This window comes from Nipponia nippon, unplaced genomic scaffold (assembly GCF_047370975.1).
Source record: "Nipponia nippon isolate SJK-2023a ecotype South Korea unplaced genomic scaffold, ASM4737097v1 scaffold_2, whole genome shotgun sequence".
In the NCBI taxonomy this organism is placed as follows: Eukaryota; Metazoa; Chordata; class Aves; order Pelecaniformes; family Threskiornithidae; genus Nipponia; species Nipponia nippon.
The window spans coordinates 16,485,045-16,506,599 of NW_028262336.1; the positions used below are offsets into that span (position 1 = coordinate 16,485,045).

The following is a 21,555-nucleotide window of genomic DNA, read 5'->3' on the forward strand; positions in this document are numbered from 1 at the left end:
AATGATGGCATTTTGGGAAGAATTATTGTGGCAGGATGGGTAACTCAGTGTCTAGGGCCCCATGCTACCTCCATCCCTGTCAGAAGAAATAATGGCCAAATTTCCTTCTGAGCCTCATGGCCCATTGGACTAATATATAGAGGCTAGCCTGTCCCGCACATCCAGTACCTTCAGCTTCCCCAGCCTGGAGGATCCTTTACAGTCACTTTTTACGAGCAGGTTATTCTCAGCATCAGAAGTCATGCTCCTGGCCTCTCCTGCTACACGCTGAAGGAAGTTCCCTTCTCCCGGTGTAGCAACGAATGTTACTGGGCCCCAACCCTTGCTGGAAGATGTAAAACATGTGTCCCAGCTCTTGGGAATGCCACAATTAACTCTGGCTGGGAAAGACTTGGAAAACACTTTACTCTTCCTGAAAAAAGATCTCCAAGCCCTGTAAAAAAAAAAGGGGGACTTGCAAATCTTCTTTACAGAGAGACCACACTTTATTACCAGACAGAGCTAATAGCGAGGTTAGTTGACTGCACCAAAATAAAAGTTAAACATCTGATTGCTATCTCTGGAAACAAGGTTAGAGAGACAGAAAACAGCAGAAGGCTCCACCAACATCTGCCTGCAACCTTAACTCCATCCTGCCTGCCAGATCCAGATTTCTTTCATTCAATGTCCAAACTGAGGGTTTATTCTAGCAAGACTCTCCCTGGCAGAGGGAAGTTTCAAGATGCCACCCCTCCTCTCCTTACAGTCCGTTATTTATGTTCCTATCTTTTCAGGAGAGTTGTAGAGTGAAAATAGAGTGCTGAAGGGTATTGCTGGGGATTTTACAGGGACTTACGATGTTTCGGTGCAGGTCTGCAGAATCCCCTTATTTTATGCTAATTTAGGGTCTCTTTTTATAGAGTGGCATTGCTTCAGCCATCCGGCATTTGTGAGACCACTAATGAAGTACTTGCAAGCTTATTTGAAAACAGATGGCTCCGCTGAGAAAAGGGACTCTGCACTCCTGATCCTTCAGCCTCTGCTTCCACCTCTTCTCAAAGTCAGTCAGTTGAAAGGTACTCCTAAACTTCCATTGCACCATTCTCCAAATTACTCAGTATACGAGTTCTTCAGCATCCTACAGCAGTTTCTCTTTTGGATCCTCTGTTCCTCAGCAGAATGACTTGCAACATGCTCTCTTAAGTGATTTCACAATAACCTGCAGAAAAATCCTGTACTTTTTTTTCTGATTACAGCCCCCTCCCCCTATAATTAATGCACTATTTCTGACACCCACAACCTGAATTACCCTATGGCACTCCCACAGAGACCGCACCAGACATATTAATGATGTCTCTGATTCAGCCCCTGGCATAGGACCATATCCCCTGTTGTCAGGTTATAAGGAACAGAGGTTTCCCTCACATTGTGTTGATGCACCAGCTGTCAGCATCAGCCTGGAGCGAGCTTTAAATTCCTGGTCCCCTTCTGTGGCTGCCTCCCTTTCATGAAAGCTCTCTCTAGCGTCGCCCCACCGTTCCCTCACCCCTCAGGTCCCATCTTTCTCCCAGCCTTTTCACAACTCACAGCCATGCCCCAAGTCCTCCCTAGCAGAGCATCCCAGCATTCTGTTTTCTGAAACCTATCTGTCCTACCCTTCTCCGTGCCCCCACCCCAGCGGGAGTGCACCCCCTTTCTACAGTGCGCGGTGCAAACACCGCTGCTCTGCACCACAGCTCCCACACACCCCGCGTTGCGGCCTGCAGGCAGTCAGATACAAAGGTGGCCCTGACAATGTGCAATGTCACCATGGTGTCAAATAGGACCACGTAATGTTCACCTTCAATGGGAGACCAATGTGTGTTGGTCCGGAGGACGGAGACAATGTTGGCACAACACCAATCTGGATCTTTCACCAGCTTAACACCTGTGCATTTGGGAAATTCCTCGCTGACTCTCCCAGTGGCAGGGACATGGCATGCACATGCTCCCCAGGAGGATATCTGTCTGCCTCGAGATGTTTCCACTTGAAATACACCAAGGTCAGACAGATGTACGCTAAAAGAAATGCAGAGGATCGCAGCAGTGTATACACAGCCCTATAAAAATCCCAGGTAATGAATTGGCAGGACAAACTCTAATGAGATTTGTGCTCAGTGATGTTTCTAAGGAGTGATGCTTCTGCTGTTTGCAGAACTGGAGGTGCCAACGAGGGGTGTAACTGAAGTAGAAGTCTCTGCTTGGTGTGCCAGACCTTCGTGAGTTATTCCAGGGAAGTGAGGGAGAGCAAAGAAGGCCAGAAGAAATCAGATGTGACCATACTTTTTCCATATATAAGCACAATTTTTAATGTTACTTGAGTGATCTGTTGATAGCACAGGGCCTGATGACTTCTGGTGCAACACTGTTTTAACAATTAAATTAAAGACCTTCCAGCCTTGTCTTGTTATCCCTCATATTAGCAGCTAAGGGTCTCCTTCCCCTTATCTCCATTTTTTTTTTTTCCTCCAGGTAAGCAGAGGAATTGCTTTTTTGCCCTGTTTTAATTACAGGAGCTGTGTGACCCTTCCTGGAGCAGCTGTCAGAGACCATGCAACTGGGATATCACCAGGCTAGCAGGCTCACAGAAAATATGTAAGTAGGTTAGATGGGTGGGGAGGGAGACCGTTAAACACAGCAGGACCCACTTAACAGAGCACCTGTTAGCAGAACAGAAAGTGGTAAGAGGATGAATCGGGTGGAGAGAGCAATAACTGCTCTGCTTTACTCTTTCTAACAAACCCTGGCTAGGCTCAAAGAGGAGCGTGCAAAGCGGGGCAGTGAGGGAGGCTGGGACAGAAGGAGCTGAGGGTGTTTTGACGCTCACTGAGGCTAGTGCTGCTAACGACTCCTTACCAAATAAACAATCAGAGAGCTCAATGTGCTCCTACAGCCGTTCCTCTGAGCTAGCTGGCTGGAGGGCTCACGCAGCTAATTTTTCTACTGTTGGTGGAAGGCCTTTGCTCTGCTCCAGGAGAGCGTGGAGCAGCTTGCTCCTGACTCCATCCCTTCTGCATGCAGAGGGGTGCTGAGCCTAGCTGGCTCCCACAGCCCCCAGGATGTTGGGGTGGAGGATCCCTGCCTGCACGCCCTGCTTCTGCAGATACAGGGTGGCAGCGGGTGTTGGGCCACGTGGCCCATCCGTCCTCCCCTCCTGGCTGGACCTGGTCCTCACAGCCCCGACCACGCTCTAGGCTCTGTGGTGTCTCAGCATTTCCACTGCTGTGGCCAAACCAACCCACTTTTTCAAACAGCCCCACCTGTGCACCATGCCCAGGGCCGCTGCCTGCCCTGCCCCTCACTGCAGCCATGGCGGGAGCCAGGGCTACGTACCCACCAGCCCTTCTCCCCCAAAGCCCACCAAGAGCACCCCACCAGGCAGAGGCTCGCCTGGCAGCTTAACCAGCCTAACACTGCTGCTGAAACCTGCCTGGCTTTTGTCTGACCTGCTCGGGGCTTTAATTTGGCAGATAAAGACCCCTCAAAAAGCAAGTGGACATTTTCCTGTGAGTTTCTCATAGTGAAACAGTTCAAGGAAGGAGCCCAAGAGGTGCCTCTGCCAGGCAGGCTCGGGGGACCTGGACAAGCAACACGCAGGGGGGCTTGGGCTGTTGCATTTGCAGATGCCAGAAACTGCAGCTGCTGCTGGGGGCACACGGGTGAGAACAGATTTGGGGTTTATCCATGTTGTTGTGCCCCCTTGGAGGAGAGTGTCCCCAGGGCAGGGGACAGTGGCAGCGAGGGAGGAACAACACACTGGTTTTAGATCTAGTCTCCTTTGTGAAGGCTTTTTGAGAGTTCAGGCAGATTTAATCTTTTCTCACAAAATATATTTAAATTCTAAGTTATTAAGGGTGATGTTTTGACATTGCCCTAAATAGATTAAGGACTGCCTTATCTTTTGGAGAGCGGTCCCTCTGGCCACCTAGAGAGCATCTCCAGCATTTGACTAGGCGGGTAATGTTTTCCTTTTCTTGACCAGGGGTAAAACTGCACTTGGTTATATTTCAGTATGCGGATTTTTTCATCAAACCTTGTATTTATATAATCTGTCTGCTGACAGATATACCCAAATCAAACATCTAAATAGGATTAATGCAGGCGGCCTATTACTGGCTCTTGAGGAGCACCAGGAATTATAGTTATCAACCATAACAGTGAAGTTGGGGTGTCTGACCCCTACAACTTATCCTTGAAAAATACTATACAAATAGCTTCTGAACCAGTGAAAAGTAATTTCATATTCACTGAATAATAGAGAAAAGTGCAAACTAAAATAGCCAGATCTGAATATCAGAATGTATTTTGAGTTCTTTCTTGGTGAGAGGAGGACGAACATAATCATAAGCAAAATAAGTGCCGAGCCATATTTAACCCTCTCAGTACTCCAGCAAGACCAAACATAACTGTTTGAAGCTTTCCAGATAGAAAAAATTGCCTTACCACAGGAAACAATACACTCTGTTCAGTTTTGGGTCCACCCCCCCTATTGCGAGAGAAATATTCAGTGATGTCTCCTGCCCTTGGATGGGATTTAGCTGCAAAGCCCTGTGAAACCTGTGCAAAAGCTGCCTAGATGGCTCCTGGTTTCCAAAGAGGTAGGTGGGGTGATGTGTCCAGGACTCTCCAGATCAGGCTTATGGCTGGATGTGATGGTCCTGTACAATTTTGTTCCAGGGAATGTAATGCACAAGGGCATGGTAACAGATATACATTTTTCCACTCCAGGTGGCTAATTCAAATTAATCCTATGGAGACAGTGACTGAAAGTACAGTTCTTACCTCCTGGTGGTTACCAGCAGGCTCTTTGATCAGTGTTGATGAGTCCCAGTGGTGTTCTTGATGGGCAGTGTCTCCATCTTTTAAAATCATCCTTACAGACAGGTGATTAGTTTCCTTATTGGCACTTTCACCTACGGAAATGAGAACTGAATGGGCTGGATGATCATTTTGCACAGTATTTTATGCATGTAGTCCAATATAGCTCATATTGAGGATCTATTCCTCTCTTATAATTGGAGCAAATTCTATCTCTAGAAGCTCTTCTTCCAAGAGAGGATGAATTACCTAAGCCGTCACCTGTCTAACACCACTCAGCTGCTATTTATTTCTGACATGTTCATGTCAGTAGAAGGCTTTCCAACCTCACAGAGATATTGGGAGATTTCATTTATACAATACTGTGAGATTGTCTGATCAAAGGCACACAAGTGGAAATCATTACTGTTATTTTCAGACATGTCTTTAATCAGAGACTCTCCCTATTCATCGCAATCACTGCAATTGTAAATCAGAAGTGAGTTCCCTAACCACCTGGCCACTTGGTGCTCTTCTAATCTCAGCCTGTTGCCTGCATAGTGAGATTTCTCCTGCATCCCCCCCTCCACCTCTCTGTGACACAAACATGTTCACTAAAATTTGCTATGATAGCTTCACTTTATGTGGATTTGTTTCTGCAAACAGAGATGATCTTGAACTTTCTGAATCTCTCCCACTAGGAAATGAGGATAATACTTGGAGCTGTCAATGCAGAGACCATTCATGGTGCCCAACAACCTTGCTGAAATGACCGAATTATATTCCTATCAGCAAAAAGTATGAAATGAGTTACAGTTATTTAAACAACGGAATAGAGGAATTTGCACTTCTAACTACAGAAAGGAATAAGCTTGTTAATGCCCTGTCTTCTTGACAACATACGTCTTTTTTGTCTGATCATGCACTGGGTTCCAGTGCTGGAGTAGCTTCAGGCCAGAAGAACCGAGGTGTCTGCTTTCTGTTGTTTCTGTGGGATTTGGGCACCTGATATCGTGATAGAGCTGGTCTATAGTCTCCCCCAAAACCAATGCACATGCACTTCTTTTTTCTCCCATCTCTCTTTCATCTGTTAAGGCTTTGGGAAGTGTGGTGTGTGAGGGTGGAGCACCTGCAGAAAGGCCTATGTGAAGGAGGCCCACTAGACTAATCTGAGATCTCTGCTGGGGATCCTAGATTCATTAGGGCCAAGGAAGCCCATCTACTGCACTCCTGGGTTTTGTTTCAGAGGCTAGACCTTTTATTCCCCAAAGGTTACAAGCACACAGGATGGGGTGGCTTTGTCCAGTAGTTCAGGTCAATCCAGCTTGAAAATGGCAATGGAAATCTGGTTTGGTTTTGAACATAGTGATTCAGGATGCTGGAAACCATGAGACTGCCAAGAAAATGTTGATGTTGCCGACTGCCTCAAGTGATGGCAAATCTCATAACACCCCGACCAAGGAAGTGCCTTCGTTCCAGCAGCTGCAGGTATTGCCTCTGTTTCCACGTGTTTGTCCTGTCTAAGTCCCCTGTGCTGTAGCTCTTGCTGCTTTTATAAAGGCTGAGGTGTTTCCCAATTCCCATGCCAGGGGATCAGTGGCTCAGGAGGACAGGAATGGGAGGTGGAGCCTTCCCATCTGAAATCATAAATTCTAGTCTGGGCCCAGGTCATCTGAAAGTTGTCATCACCTAGAATTTCAATCTACTTGTATTTGCCCTGTGTGATTAAATATTCATGCCAGGATATTCTGCCATGCACAATGAAAATATCCAATGTAACCTCACTGGAAAGACTATGTTGCAGATGTAGTCAATGTCCTACTGCTTTCTGAAATGAATTCTACATTTGTCAGTTGTCCAGCTGCCCTCTGAGGGACTTCAGACTAGTCCCAGATGTCTATACAATCATCCCATTCCCAGACACTGATTTTTTTACACACACACACACACACACACACACACAAAACCCTGCTTATCTTGTCTGATAAGGCCAAGGGCATAACGTGGTAAATAGCCTTCTCACTCCCAGAGGTGGGTGATCCATCTGAGAACCAAGAGACTGCTGGAGAGCAAACCTTTTGCTAAAGATCATAGCAGAGCAGCTTCTAGTGCAACTAGCTGATGGCTAATTTGCTTGGGGCTGGCAGCCTGGTGCTTTCAACAGCCTGAACTTCACTTAAAAAAATTATCGTGATTAAGTAAACACAGCTATAATGGAAATCTTTACTCTGCATATTACAAACCAAAATGGCCATGAAGGGAGCAATTATGAAATCTCAGGACTGTGGTGAGGGGAGGAATCATTTGAGCTGTGCTGTTGTTTGTTTTTGTTCATAATTTATTTCCCCTGGGAAGCTTGGCTCTGAAGCAGTCTCTGCTGCATTGAGAGATTCTTTACATTTCTGTTAACCCAATTTTCCATCCAGTCCTGAGCAAGGTAGGAGGAAATACAAGGGGTTTACACAAAGTCGCAAGACATGATGGACTACCCTGGGGAAGGATTCCTAGATCCAGTTTCCGATTCCCATTATAAGCCCACAACACAAGTTGCATATCGATTGCTCTCTCTCTCTGTTAGTCTTCAGTGACATGACTGATTTTACAAAGAGTTGAGAGAGTGGTGAAGATAATGCAGGAGTGGCAATGTTGAAGCTGTACTAATGGGAACTGCAATAATGCTTCAGAGACAGTGGTCATCTTCCCTTTCTGGACATATATGATTGGTCTTAGTGGGTCTTTGGGACTTGCCTGATCCAGGAAAATTATAGTGTGAAGCAGCACCAGGCTTTCAGCTTCACCTGATTTTTGCTGATGTTTGCTCCAGACCAGAGGGAAATCAGCTGGTGGACTAGTTGGCTGTTAGTAGAAAATTGACTGAGAAATGGAGAACACAGCAGAGAAACAGTTGGTGAACAACAGGATGAGTGGTAATTCCTAGGTAGCAAAAAGATTGATGCAATCCAAAAACCCAATATACTTCCCAAATGTATATAATAATGCAAGTTCAGGTGCTGCTTCAAGAGCAGAAACCAACTTGGAGACCTTTTCCTTGACTGAACAGGCTTAACCAAAGAAAGAGGGTCTACCATTTCCTTCTGAGCCCTGCTAAAGCTGCAGATCTATCAGCACAGGCGCTCAGTGCTAGAGCCAAGTGATGTACAGACATGATAGCTAAGCAAAGCAACTGGCTACCAAGTGATGATGAGTTCAACACCGCCATATGAGCACAAACATTTCTGTTAATGGCTTAGCGTGTTTCAGGAATGGAGAGCAACCCACATAGAGTTGAAAGAAGGGAAGAAAAATGTTTGGCAGTTCCTATCACATGGCTGTATATTAGCTAAGGAAGAAAACTGCTCTGGTAACCATCCAGCCTTTCCCCTGGCGCCATGGTGAGCACATCCCAGAGAGATGCTGGGTAAAAGAGAGGACAAACTTTCTCCTTCCCAGGCAAAACACACTCAATTCAGGTACAAGGCCTCAGACTGAGCTAGCTGGCTGCCAAGGCAGTCTGAAACAGCAGCAAAGTGGGTGGTGTTTGGGGAAGAAGGGACTGAATTTGGAGGAAGAGGGACTGAGGGCTGAAAGGATGGACTGAGTTTGGAGGGATAGGAATAAGTACGGCAGGGTTTTGACATCAGGCTACAGCTATTGCCTCAGCAAGCCAGCCAAAGCAAGGGAACCTCAGCGCGTGCACACACAAAAGGAGTCGTTACTATTACTCCTATTCCAGGGTGATAACCAAACACATACCTGCAGGTTGGTCTGAAACCACCTCCCCTGTTCATCCTCACTTCTTCCAGAAGCCAATTGAGTCCTTCCCAAGGAGATGCTACATGAAACAGAGGCTTTTCTGAGATTGGTAATGGTTGTCACCCCAGCAATAATCATAATGAATCACACTCGGGCTCCTGTTGAGCACATATTTTCAAAGAGATGTTGGTTCTCGATCCATTCATTAATATTAATTAGCATGGAGTCACGTTTCATTTCCCACGTATGTGTCCAACCTGCAGCATCCTTGTGTGTCCTGTGCTAACGAACCAGATGCCATTTACGGCTGGCACAAAATAATTAGCTAATAGTTGAGGAATACTTATCTCAAGTTAGTTAAATATTTATGCCAGACTTTTTCCATTTTGGCTCCCAGCCCTCATCTGGGGGTTGCAGTGCAATTTAGGGAGGATATGAGAAAGTTTTCACAGTTGTATGCAGCAAGCTTTAATTATACATTTTCCATATGGATGCAAATGTTTGATGTTATACAGATGTTGGCAGCGAATTGACCACCAGGTACCAGAGTAGAAATAGCAAACTTCAGCAAGCAGATCAAAATCAAATTCCCTTGTTGCGACTGGATGCTGCATAATGCAGCAGTCACTCTTTCGCTTCTCATCCAGCCTCTTTTGCTCAGTCAGAGACCTCTGCTGCAAAATACTTCCAGGCAAATGAATTAAAAAAATGGCCAGGGCTGGAGAGAGGGCACACGTGGCTTGGAAGTAACTGGAAGTCACATCCTGCATCTTCCCTAGAGTTAATTTCTGGCAGTGGGAGAGGTGTCTGCCTTTATGAGTCTTCAGATTTTGTTTATAACATCCCCAGGTCCCCAGGGGTCCCCAGATCTTTTGCTTTGTCTCCTGGGAGCCCTCTCACACAGCCCTGTGCTGTAACACGCGAGAGCCAGGACCATGAGCCAGGGCCATGTTATGAAAAGCGGTATGGCCATGCGCGGGGATGAGACGATAGCTCCGAACTGTTGTGTGGTGTGTTTCTGGCAAGCTGCTCTCGTGCGGTAGATGTTTGGTACTGTGCTGCATGAAGCTGCTGGGCAGAGAAGCATGCTGCACTGAAAATTAGCTCCAGCAGAGACATTCACCACCCTGCTGGCTGCTGAAGGAGGCCGGGACCAGAGAGATGTCATCAGGAAGAGCAAGGACATCCAGTGCTCCTCTGAGTTGTATGGGAGCTGGGACTCCCGGTGTTGCGTGAAATCGAGGAGCACATTCCCCCTTCTGACTCCCGGTGTCATGCGGAGATGTGTTTGTGTGTGTAATTCCCGGTGCGCCTCCCACCGAAGGAGCAGCAAATGAAGCTGGCAGGCAGGGATTGCGCAGGGCTGTTAGCTGGATTTCTCCCTGAGGATATGCACAGAACATCTACTCTATTTACTACTTTTTATACATGAATGACATCAATATATGAGGTCCCACTGAAGGCTTAACTAACCTATCTCTCCCATGTCCTGACCTTCCACTCTTACCAGTGTAGAGAGGGTTTGCTTTTGCCTGCTCAGAAGCTCAGAACCCCCAAATTATCTGTAATGTCTTGAGCACATAATTATATTGAGCTAATCACTGTGATACCTAGGCACTTTCACCTTAGTGTGCTCCCAGTCAGGCGCAGTCCCTGAACCAGCTTCGGTGGGGATACAGTTCTGCTGAAGCTTTCATTTTCTGGAGCAGGTTTGGGCAGGGAAACGGGGGGAAGGGGTAGTGTTGGCTAATGCCTATCTGTTACAAATAATACCAGGAGAAAAAGTGCTTGTGATCAGCTCTCACACGAGTATCACACCCTCTCATCAGGTAAGATGAGATGGCTGCCTTGTGAGCTACATCTGGGTCATGCGAAGGAGCAGCGACCCACACCTTTTCTATTTCACCTGCAACCCTCGTGCTCCTGCCTTTGAGCTTGCCTGGTTTCACAAGTGAGCAGAAATGGGCTTACTCACTGGGCAGATGAAAAGACTTCTAAGAAATATGTGGGTGCTATGGTAGATAGTGTTGTACTTCACTAAACAGAGCCCTTCCCTTTGAGTCAGCCCGTGCCTTGGCGATCTAGCCTTTACAGGCAGTTTTTTTTCTTTGGGCTAAATTATGAAAACCGTGAAGGATTTCTCAAGGTTCCAGTTAAATTGCAGTTTTTGCCATTCCAATCTGCTGTTCCATCTCTGCAGGCAAAAACAACTGCATTTTCCCTGCCACTCCTTCTGTGCTGTGAAATAGCTGTCATGCTCTACCCCAGAGTTAGCTGCATTGTTGCGGGGGAAGAAATGTTTTTTCTGTCCATGCACGAAAGTGAATAGATAAATCTCTTGAGATGAAGAGGCAGTTATTTTGTCCTAAAGAGTGGGAAGTGGATGGAGGAAACAGAGAGGAGTCTACAGTGAGCTACAGCTTAAGAATCAGTGCAAGATATTTATTCCTTGCAGAGGCAAAAGAGAGCAGTCCCACAATTTTTCTTCTCCTAGGTCAGGAACACAGGCGTGACACCACAGTAACTCACTTCTTCCCTCTTGAGAGATGGCTGTAAAGGCAGCGGTTTTAACTTATTGTATTTAATAAGGAGGTGAGAGACAATAAAGCAACAAAATGAAACTTCTGCCCACAGCATAGCAGAAAGGGGAAAGAGGTTAGACAAAAGTCCAAATGCCAAGTCTGGAAAGTGGAAATCAGGAGTGTACTGGTTACAAAGCACTTCCTCCACAGAGCTGGCCCTGAACACGACGGATGCACTCTCTCTTTGGTTACCTACAGCTAACATCTCTCCCATCAAAGTTCTCTGCCATGGCAAAAGAGCTCTGCTCTTTGCCTTGCAATGCAGAACTGCTGGGACTAGGAAGGAGGAAACCAAAGTAGTCTTGGCTCAGGCATGAGATAGCCCTGCAGGGTTTAGTTCTTCAGGACCTGGTTTGTGTACTTTATGTCCATCAGTAATTTGCAGGGCCTTGCTCGAAAGGATGCGTGTGTTTGGGCCTCAAGAGCTATTCTGCAGACAAGGAGGTAGTTAAAGAGTAGGGAGTGGAAAAACCTGGGAATGCTGATAAGGCCGCTACTTGCTTTTCCATTGCTCTATAAACTTTTGTAAAGGTGCAATAAAGGTGTTAGCCACACTGCCCAAGGCATAAGGGGCCAGGTTCTCGTTTGCGCTGAGGCTGACTGGAGGCCTGTGCATGTTTCTGCTATCATCTGTGCTCTGCGCTCGAGGGCAGAATAGCTGATCTGCAGCCCCAGGATGCTAATGAAGAGGTAGGAGGAGGGTTTCAGTGGGGTGTGTGCTTTCCCGTCTCTTCTGGAGAGTGCCTCCTCTGTTCTTTGTTAAGTTGGAAAGAAGAAAGCATGGAGGGCCAAAAAAAGGAGGCGAGCAAGTAGCCCTGTAGAAGAAGTTCCTAAGTAAAGGAAAAATCCTCTCTCGCAGTCTGGTGAGAATAACACACGGTGCTCTAGTTACTGGGGGCACGGGTGAAGGGAGCTAGTGAGGATGCCAGAAAAAGAGTGCAGCAGGCGTCATTGCATGGTGGTGATCTACTTTTAAGTGATACCAGAAAAACCTATTAAATATATAACCTCAGTGCCCAGAAAAATGTGTTAAGAGGTTTATTCGTGTAGGAAAAGCTTCGTCTTATAAATATAGATAAGGGCTTCTTTTTTTCCTTCTTCTTCTTCTTTTGGATTTCCTATACAGAAAACGTATTTGGACTGTAATTTCCCTTCTGGGAAGCTCTACCTAGTTGTGCTGCTTTCTGTCTGGCAGGACTGCGAGGTCTGTACCACAAATGGGGTAGCTCAGTGTGATGAGTCCTTCCTAACACGTATCCCACTCCGTCCTGTTCCAATCCCTATCCTGCAAAACTTTATGCATGTGCTGCCCTGCAAGAGGGCTGGTAGTTTCACCGAGCAGATGTAGGACTGCTGTGTGCTGAAGGTGAAGGATAGCTGCTGTGCTTTTCAGGATGTACCTGCTGTGGGGCTGCTGCTGACTGACCTACGAAGGAGGGAAAGATACGCAAAATATGGAGCCACGCATCCCACTCTTAATTTTTCCTTCTCTCTCTCAACATAGGCACTTTCATTTCAGACCCTGCAGAGCACCTCAGGTGGAAATGCTGTCGTGGAGATTAAGTGCTATACTTCACGTTGCCACCTTCCTTCCTTCCTCAACAACTCTCTTGCTTCTTTGAGAGGGTAGAACAGGACTTGTCTCAGCTCCCCAGCCTCACTTACCAATGAAAGTCCAACCACTACCTTTATGCTGAACACAAGTCAACCTGTGGCTCATCTTTACATCCCTCTTCTTTAGTCCAAGAAGTTTCTTTGTGGATGGCTGTCAAAAACTCAAGCTGAGCAACGCTAACACTGGCCCGTTCTTGCCCGCAGTCCTCCCCGCTGATGCCTTTCACAGTCTCCCCACACCACACCACATGGCCTGCACTCAGGGCCACCATGCACCTGGTCCTTCCACCCTAGCTCCCTTGCTGTCTTCTCACCCACACAACCTTGTCTTGTATCATGCTGTTGATGTGCAGTCTTCCCTAGTCACTGAAACGCTTATCCAGACTCTTGACATCTCATAATGACCAGCGCCTTTTCCTCTGGCCTTGACAGGGGAGCTCTGAAGACACCCCTCCGAGTGATGCTGGGCTGGGTCATCCCCCTTGTGCTTGGCTTTTTGGCTCCCCCTCATTTGCCTTGACTTCCCACGCCTTCACAGCTCTTCAGCTGTTCCTGGGCTGCCCTTTTCCAAACGACCTGGGAGGCGTGGAGACCTGTGCTGGCCTTCCCTTCACAGTTCTTCACACAAACATTCTTGGGTTGTAACTGTATGTCCATTCTTGCCAGGGAGGAGACCTCTGTGAACATCCACAATACTCTGTTGTCATCCCTTTTCACATCTCCTCTAAGTTCCTGTCGTGTGTGTCTGCAAACAAGTAAACTAAATAACTGCAAATGTAGACAGTCTTGTGGCTTAATCATGATGACTAACGTTGCCTCATGGCTTCTTACTGCTCCTCTATCCACATCCATCTGCCGTTGCTTTGCTTACCAATCGATAACTGTGAATCAGGGCATTTCCTCTTCCCTTCTCTGCCCCACCTGCACGGGGACCCTGGTCTGTACCTGTTGTTCCTAGGGACTATGGCAGCTTCCAAAATCACCCCATTCCTCAGAGACAGGGTGACTCATGTCCTACTGGTACTCTTATGAATGTTAAGGACCATCCCATCCGTGTGAATTGTGAAATAACATGATGATGCCATGCTTGTGTTATAACGCCGTTGTATTTGACTGCTGAGGTGGAAGCAGAGCTAGCTTATAACCGGGTTGCAAAACTCCTGCCTTCCTCCTTCTCGGGTGCTGTCACTGATCTGTGACACACTTGCAAAAATCCCATCTTGCTGTTTTGCTAACAGAGTGCTTTGGGTATTTTTTCTCATTGTTTTTTGTCTCGGGAGTATGATGATATCAAATCTGGTCTTTCTTGACTTTGTCGAGACCTCTCAGGTGAGGTCTGTCTCTGTGTCCATGCAGCCGCCCAAGTGCTAGTGCAGGTACTGGCAGCTCTTCCTCTTCTGGCAGGGGTGCTTGCTAGAAAATTCATGAAACACTGCAGTGAGCATTACTTTTTCCTACTGGGGTGGAAACTGAGGCAGAGAGGGGTGCAGTAGCTAGCTGATTATCCTGTCCCTGGGGTGGGGGCTGCCGCTGGCGAGCAGGCAGCAGATGACACTCCTTCCTCAGCTCCGGCTGCCCCGTCACAGCACTAGCTCTGGCCTGAAACGCCTGTCTTCAGAGGAATTCAAACAGCACTTGAAAGAAAACAAAGCAGAGCAAACGGCTCTTCTCAAACAGCAGCTGGTGAACTCCACTGGCTGGAGCCATAAGCCTTTTTAGGGCAAGTGACAGTTCCCCCTCTCCCCTGGGGAAGAAGGCTCTGCTACAGCTTATCTGTCAAGGAGGTTAGCAAGGGAGTCTAGCATATGTTTTACTGGAGCAACGTTTCAGATTTTCACTTTGCAGCCCTGCTCTAAATCACATTTCCACATGGGCAGGATGATCTGGACGGTTTCAGCGCTGCAGACGAAAACCTGTCCGTGCTGGCTGGCCGGGGTGATTTGGCTGACAGTGAGTCAAAGCCGGCTTCCCTTGGGTGTTTGTGAGGGGGCCACAACCGGCTCCTGCCTCGGGGGAACCCACGACCTCAGTTGTCTCCTTCTCTGTCCCTCGAGCTGTCTTTTCCATCGGGGTAAAGCGAGAGTAAGATAATATTCCTAGGATTTGGTAACCACCTGTATCGGGGCCAGCTTTAGTCACAGCGGTAGCTTTCAGGCAGCAAATTGCTGAGGACAGCAAATCAGCCTGGCAATAAGCATCCCGCAAACCTGTTGCCTCTTCTCCCAGCTTTGCCCTGCGCCCGCCTCGTCTCCAGCGAGGCAGGCGCTGCCGGAGCAGGAGGCAGAGCGTGGCGAGGGCAGCAGCAGAAGGCCGCCTGGGCTCCCTCCTCCCCACGGCCAGGGCCTCTATGAAGAAGTGACAGGGTGCAGGGAGGGGATGACACCAAACAAGCTTTCAGACACGGGAAGTTATTTTTTACTCATTCTTGAGCAGCAAATATCATGTCACTCGTGTGGCAGAGGAGCTCTTCTCAGCACACAAGCGAGTGGCATTGGGAAGCGGAAGAATCGGCACAAAACCATGCCGGCTGTTGACATTTCACAGGCATGTTGTCGGCGCACTCAGCCGAGAGGGCTGAGAAAGCCCTGGAGCTGGATGGCCCCTTCGCCTCCCCAGGCATGATGCCTCTGGGGGTGCAAGATCTTGTCAGGTGGGCAAGAGGGAGAGCTGTGAACCAAAGTCACCCCGGCTCCATACTGCAACCCATGGCTTCGTCCCCAACACAGTTTCTCCTCTGCAAAGAATTTAAGTGGGTGACAGTGAAGAGGAGGGGGAGAGAGGTATTCCTGGTTCTCCAGAAAAGTTCTCCATTTTGTTCTGGGGGTGCGGGTTTGCCTTTTCATCTGTGGGCCTGCCTGCTCTATTGTTGTAAGGGCGGCGCAGGGATGCTTGGACAAGCTCCTACCGATAGCTCGCTGCAAGGAGAAGGGGCAGCGCTTGTTCTGCCAGTGAGCTAATTTAAAATACCTGGCTGCAGCGCTAATGCACAAAACCTGTTGCCTCCCTTGGGAGACTCTGGGAGCTGAAAAGTTGGAGGTGATGAGTCATTTGCAGCGTAGTAGAGAAGCCATTTGTTGCCTCCTCGTGTTGCAGGCAGGTATCTGGCTGCCTGTGCTGTGTGGTTTCAGTTCAGGTTGGAGGCGAGATAGCAAAGCCTGCTGTGTTTGGGAACGGAGACCCGATGGAAGTGTGCTCCTTGGAGTGGGAGATGAAATGCGAGGGAGAAAGAGAAACAAGCTGGTGGAGGGGATGAGTGGGGGAGCAAGTCTCACAATTTAACATTCAGGAACCTCGGTAGAAGGTGAGACTCCTGGGCTTTCATTCCTGCTGTCATAAATATTTTAGGGTTTATATAATGATTCTTAAATGTAAAATGCAAAACAATCCTGGGAGGAAGGGCATGGTGTCCTGGACTTCTCTCTCCTAGATGAGTCCCGAATCATTTGGTTATTACATAAAGGTGACCAAAGCCCACAGCAAAATGCAAGCAGAATTGCTGCTGTCTTCCAATATCAGCTGCTATCTTGCTGTCAGGCCAATACTGACAGAGCAATGAATTGGCTTCAATCACAGAAATGAAGGTGTGGACTCTGAAACCTAATGATTACATATTTCTGCCAGAGTAACAATCAAAGTGCTTATCATAGCTAACTGAATGAAAGAAGTGTTTTAAGATAAATGACAGCAGCTGAGAGACTGCCTTTTTTTGTACAGTTGCCCAGGACTGTTTAGAAAGAATTCAGACACACCCAGAGTCTTACGTTGTTAGATCAGGCTGGGAAATAGATTTTTTCTTTCCTCAAAATGATTCTGTGGAAAAATGTGAAGTGCAACCAGGAGCTGAAAGTCTTGTGGGATGGGACGCTAAAAGTGTGTTTGGCAAAGGTGATTTTTTTTTTTTTCTTTTAACTGCTGAAGCACCCATTTTTTGGCTGGTTGCCATTGAAACAGTTGATAATGGAAATGTCCATTTGCCCATTTTTCTATGCCACTTTTTTTCCCAGGGAGGAAGAAAACAAAGATAAATTGCTGCTTCATCAGTAATCACGAGGCTTGGAGTCAGCCTTTTACTCACTTGCCTTATTCAGGTACATGCTCAAAGCATGGGGAGGTCTGGATTAAATGGCAAAACATCACAAAACTGGGACTTGAGCTTAATTTTGGTAGGTAGGATTAGAAAGCAGAAAACAATGTGTTCATTCCTGCGTGTATTTCAGACAGAGCCTACAGAAGCTTGGAAGGTCCCAGCAGCAGCTGCAGGCCTGGCTGGCCACAGAGCAGAGCCTACAGCAGCTTGCCGAGGAGTACCTGGGGCCTTGACTCTGTCATCTGTGCTTAATGAGCCCAGTCCTCTTGGCACCCAAGGGCTCTCTGCCCCTGTAATTTGTGCGTGCCCATGTCAGGACCAAGACGTTTTACCACTGCAGTACAGAAGGAATAGTCTTATGGACTGCTTTCTGCCTGCCCTTAGCAGATGAACGATGCAACAGCTGAACTCAACAAAACACAGCGTTTGAGAATTAAATAGGAACAAACGAAGCTTTGCATGATTCTGGCTCTTTGCTCTCGCAGATCCTGAAGTGCGCACCGAGCTGCACTGCTGCTCCAGCTGCGTCTGGAGGGGATGCGCAGGAGGACTTCTGCAGCTCTCTAGCAGGGGTTTGAAGCCATAGCCGACCGTCAGCCCAGCCCTGCGGCACCAGGTCTCTCCCCTGCACCAGAGAGCGAGCCGGCAGGGGTGTTGGAGAAGGTGGGAGTGCTGTGGTTATCTAGTCAGGCAGCTGCCTCGCCTCTGGCCTTCTTCATCTTCAGGAAACATCTTTTGCTCCGCACATACTCCCAAGCCTGAAGCTGCTGCATGTTTCTCAGAGAGATGTTTCCCAAGCTGGTAGTATAATGTTTTTTCTCAGAGATAGATCATAACCTCAGGCGGAGCGCAACGTCAGACATGGGGACGTTTATGAAAAAATTGGCATACTCTTCTGTCAAGCAACAGTTAAAAGAAAATCTGCAAAGGGATTAGCTGCCATACACTCTGAGGCTTGCTGACAGATGTCCTGAAAATCTGGAAATGTGTTGATCTATCTTTAAACAGGTTTTTTGTTTTGGTTTTTTTTTTCTTCTTTTTTTTTTTTTTTGTTCTCCCTCCTTCTCCCTTTCCTCATCCCTCTGCCCAGGGCACACAAATGGGAACTCCTTCACATCCACAGGGCTACCTGGGAGCTGCCTTGGTGCTATCCACAGACCAGCATACTGGTCCCGGGGTGCAATCTAGGCTGAGCTAGACCCAAAACCTCAGTCTAGTTACAGATGCCAGCTTCCCTGCAATGGCAGCACTGCTGCTTTATGCCAGGGCAGTTAGGATTTTCTCTCTGTTCCAACTGCAGCCTCTCAGCTCGTTTTAAAGGAGCTTAAATGTTGGCCATTAAATATAAATATCTTCTTTTTCCTCTGGGTGAAACTGATGTTCAAATCTTCGCAGTGTAAATAAGGTCTGGAGAAAATGGTTTAGGCAATGTTTCAGTCAAACTAAATGGCTCTGGCCCGTCCTCCCCGCTTGAGCCCTGAGCTCTAGGTGGGTCTCCTCTCCCTTTCGCGATGTGGCAGAGGAGCTGTGACCTTCCCCCAAGCACATCTTCAGGCTTGGAGAGGCCAGAAGACCCCAAGTTCTGTGGCTTGTGTTGCATGATCTTGGGCAAATCATGTAGGACAATTTTTTTTTTTTTAAGTGCTTTCTGTTTCTGGATGGTTTTATTTCTGATTGCTCAATTTGAAGCACTCAGGTGGCCTCTGAGAGGAGGGAGATGCGGATACACCCCCCCTCTCTGAGCGACACAGCCTTTTAAAGACTTTTCCAGCTCCGGTCGGAGTCGCTGCCCTCAGGGAGGGAGTCACTCCTGCAACTGCAGTTAAATCTCCCCCTCCTCTTTTTCCCCGTATCTATTTTCCTCCTGTACTTGAAGGAAATCACTCCTCCTGACTTGCAGAGGAGTCAGGAGTCTCCTGCCCTGCTGAAAGCAAGACAGGGGCCTGCCTTGCTTGGTGGAGCCCAGTCCCCTTTTTGCTGTACTCTGTTACCATTAGCCACACAGGTTACTGCCTGCTCCAAAATCTAAAGGCTGCAAATCTGTCTAGGGCCTTGTTCCCTGCCCTGCCTGCTGACCAGAGGCGTGGGGTAAATGCCCGCTGGGTCCAGCACCTGGGGGCGTGCAGTGTTTTGTCCTGAAGAAGGACAGGCATTCTTATTTCATAATCTAAATATGTTGCATTTCTGCCAAATTCCTTTTCTCTGAGGGCTGGATAATAGTCTAACTTCACTCTTCATCTGTGGGTCACGGGAAGCCTGTGCACATCGGGCGAGCAGCGTGTTTGGAGGCTGCATGTTGACGTCGCTTTGCTTCCCCAGGGCAAAGGATGCAGCTCCCAGTCACAGCTGTTGCATTACAGCAGCCTCTGGCAGCCCAGAGCTTTGGGAGACATCTACCCTGATGGCCCTCAGCCACACAGCAGCCGCCCAGTCTCGCCTCTCGCCCCGGCTGCAGGCACCCGTCGGTTGTGTTCCTCCTGCTAGAAAAGGCAGGGCCGATGGGAACCACCTGTGACTTGGTATGAGCACGGAGCAGCTCAGCAAACGGCAGCACACGGGATTGTTCCCCCTTCGCCCCGAGAGTGTGCTGCCGGTGTCCAGCCTCTAACCCTGCCTGCCGAGGCGAGCGATGGGGAAGCAAGCCCGAGCAGACTGCTGGCAGTGACCGAGCAACAAGAAAGACGGCGGTGTGGGTTGCGACCTAATGTGTATATCATCAGCATCGCTTGAGTCATGCCCGTCTGCCTCCAGCTATTACAGCGATCCTGCTGCCAAGGAGCAACCGCATGGCCCGACCAAAATGATCTGGCTGCCGCTGAGGCCGGCGCTCCTGAATGACTCAGTTGTGCTGGGAGTACAAGGCAGCCCAGATCTGTCTTCCTGGAAAGCTGCTTCTCAGTAACCTTGTGCTTGAAACAGTTCTGTCTTTGAGGAGACTGTGGCGTTCGTTCCCATTCAGCCGTGTGAATAGACCATGCGGACGGATGGACGGACGTCCACAGGGAGTCAGAGCCCCACCGCGGGAGCTCAAAATGCCGGAGCCAAGCCCGAGGGAGGGCTGGCTGCCTCCCTAGGTTTGAGAAAGCCGCCCTGCCCGAGCCTCAGTTTCCCCGCCGATGCCGGAACGAGGCCGATGTTTTCCTCAAAAGACGAGAGGCTGTTTGTGACGTCCCCCGAAGAAGGGCGCTCTCGTGAACGCCGAGCTATTCTTATTATTGGGGCCAGGGAGGAGAACACGCGCAAAGGTGATGAAGCTTTTGAAACACAGGTTCCCATTAATAGTCTTTAGCGCACACAGTTCTTATTATAATCTAATTTGACTGGAATTGGATTAATCTTATAATGCTATAATGTCATTTCCATGGTCTTTTCATATTTTTATTGTTACTATGCATTAATGCAATACGCTGCAAGAGCTCTCAGAAGGGGATGGGAATGTTTAGTGAATCTCTGATAACATTTTTGCAGGGCATTTTTATGCTCCTGCTAGGCTCGTACGCTGTGCAGTCACACGATGCCTGGAAACAGCAAGAATGCACCCAAATTAATCTTGAATTATCTTGTGACAGGCTCCACTAGCGAAAGCAATGTATTCAGAGCCAAGAAACCAGGGGTCTGCTGTCCCTGACCTGCGCCGGGAGCTCACCTGCATCATGCCAGTGTTTTCCTCCCCGTCTCTTCAGCTGGAGATGGAAATAATTTCTCCGCATAGGAAGGTAGTGGGTCCGTGGTCTATATCCCTTGCCATCTAGAAAAGCTCTCTTCTACCACCAAGCTTTAATGCTTCTTTTTTATTAAGTTTATCCTGAAAAAATGCTTTTTTCTGCCTGTGCCCTGTATTTCTTAATTTGTGGGTTTTTTTTCTTTTGCTATTATTTATTTCTCTAGTTATACATCTTCTGAAGCATCAGAGTAAACAATCTTTATCCTGCATCCATTTAAAGATGGTGGAAGTTTACTTCAAAGTAGCCCCACAGTGCTTGCTCTGAATACTCATGGGCTTCTCCGTGAGGACTTGGAACAGGAGGCTGCGCGTGAAAAATATTGAGCAAGCGGAGCGATATTACACTCAATGACGTTTCAGCCCTCAAATCACCTAAGAGAAAAGGCAAATAGACTGGTATTTTCTATCAACTCTTATCATCACCTCTGTTCCTTTTCCAAGTCTCACTTGAAGGCAGTCTTGATGTAATTAAAGCTTAAGGGCCAAAGCACGAGTTTCATTTTCAGTGCAAATACAACGCTAACCCTTTCTCTCCCGCTCGTCTCCGGTTATTCTGTTCTTTGGCTCCTCCGTGCAGACACCATGACAAAGCTGCAAATTAAACCTCCCACTCTGAAAATGGCAGGGCTTAACATTATTAGCCTGCAGAAACAGAATTTGCTGGGTCACCAGGAGCTGGCTACCAATGCCTCTGCCACGACAGCCACGCTGGGAAGCGGGTCCATATGGTAATACAGACAGCTTCTGACTTCTGCTGGGTACAGCTTCTAAGGACCTGGCATCTTTTATTAGACGGCTTGGGATTGTGCTGGTTTCTGCCTTTGCGTGGCCCAGAAGGGCTGGGTTCCTGCATTTACATCACCAAGACTTCACCGGGGACGCCGTGTGTAGGCAGAAGGGTCTCCTGCAAGGGGTCCTTGCAGGGTTGGAGCACTAGGAGGGTGCCCCACTCTGCTATTGCTGTCACTCCTGGCCTCTTT

The 21,555-nt window shown here is 48.1% G+C and overlaps 1 long non-coding RNA gene across 2 annotated transcripts; it reads left to right on the plus strand.

Moving 5' to 3' along the window:
* Nucleotides 1–15,836: 15,836 nt before the first annotated feature.
* On the plus strand, nt 15,837–20,225 carry LOC148055671 (uncharacterized). Of its 2 annotated transcripts, none has more exons than XR_015704830.1 (3): nt 15,837–16,065; nt 16,769–16,852; nt 16,982–20,225. It is a non-coding gene; the product is annotated as an uncharacterized LOC148055671 (long non-coding RNA). The 2 variants fall into 2 exon arrangements; XR_015704829.1 differs by lacking the exon at nt 15,837–16,065 and adding an exon at nt 16,546–16,649.
* The last annotated feature ends 1,330 nt before the right edge of the window (nt 20,226–21,555 follow it).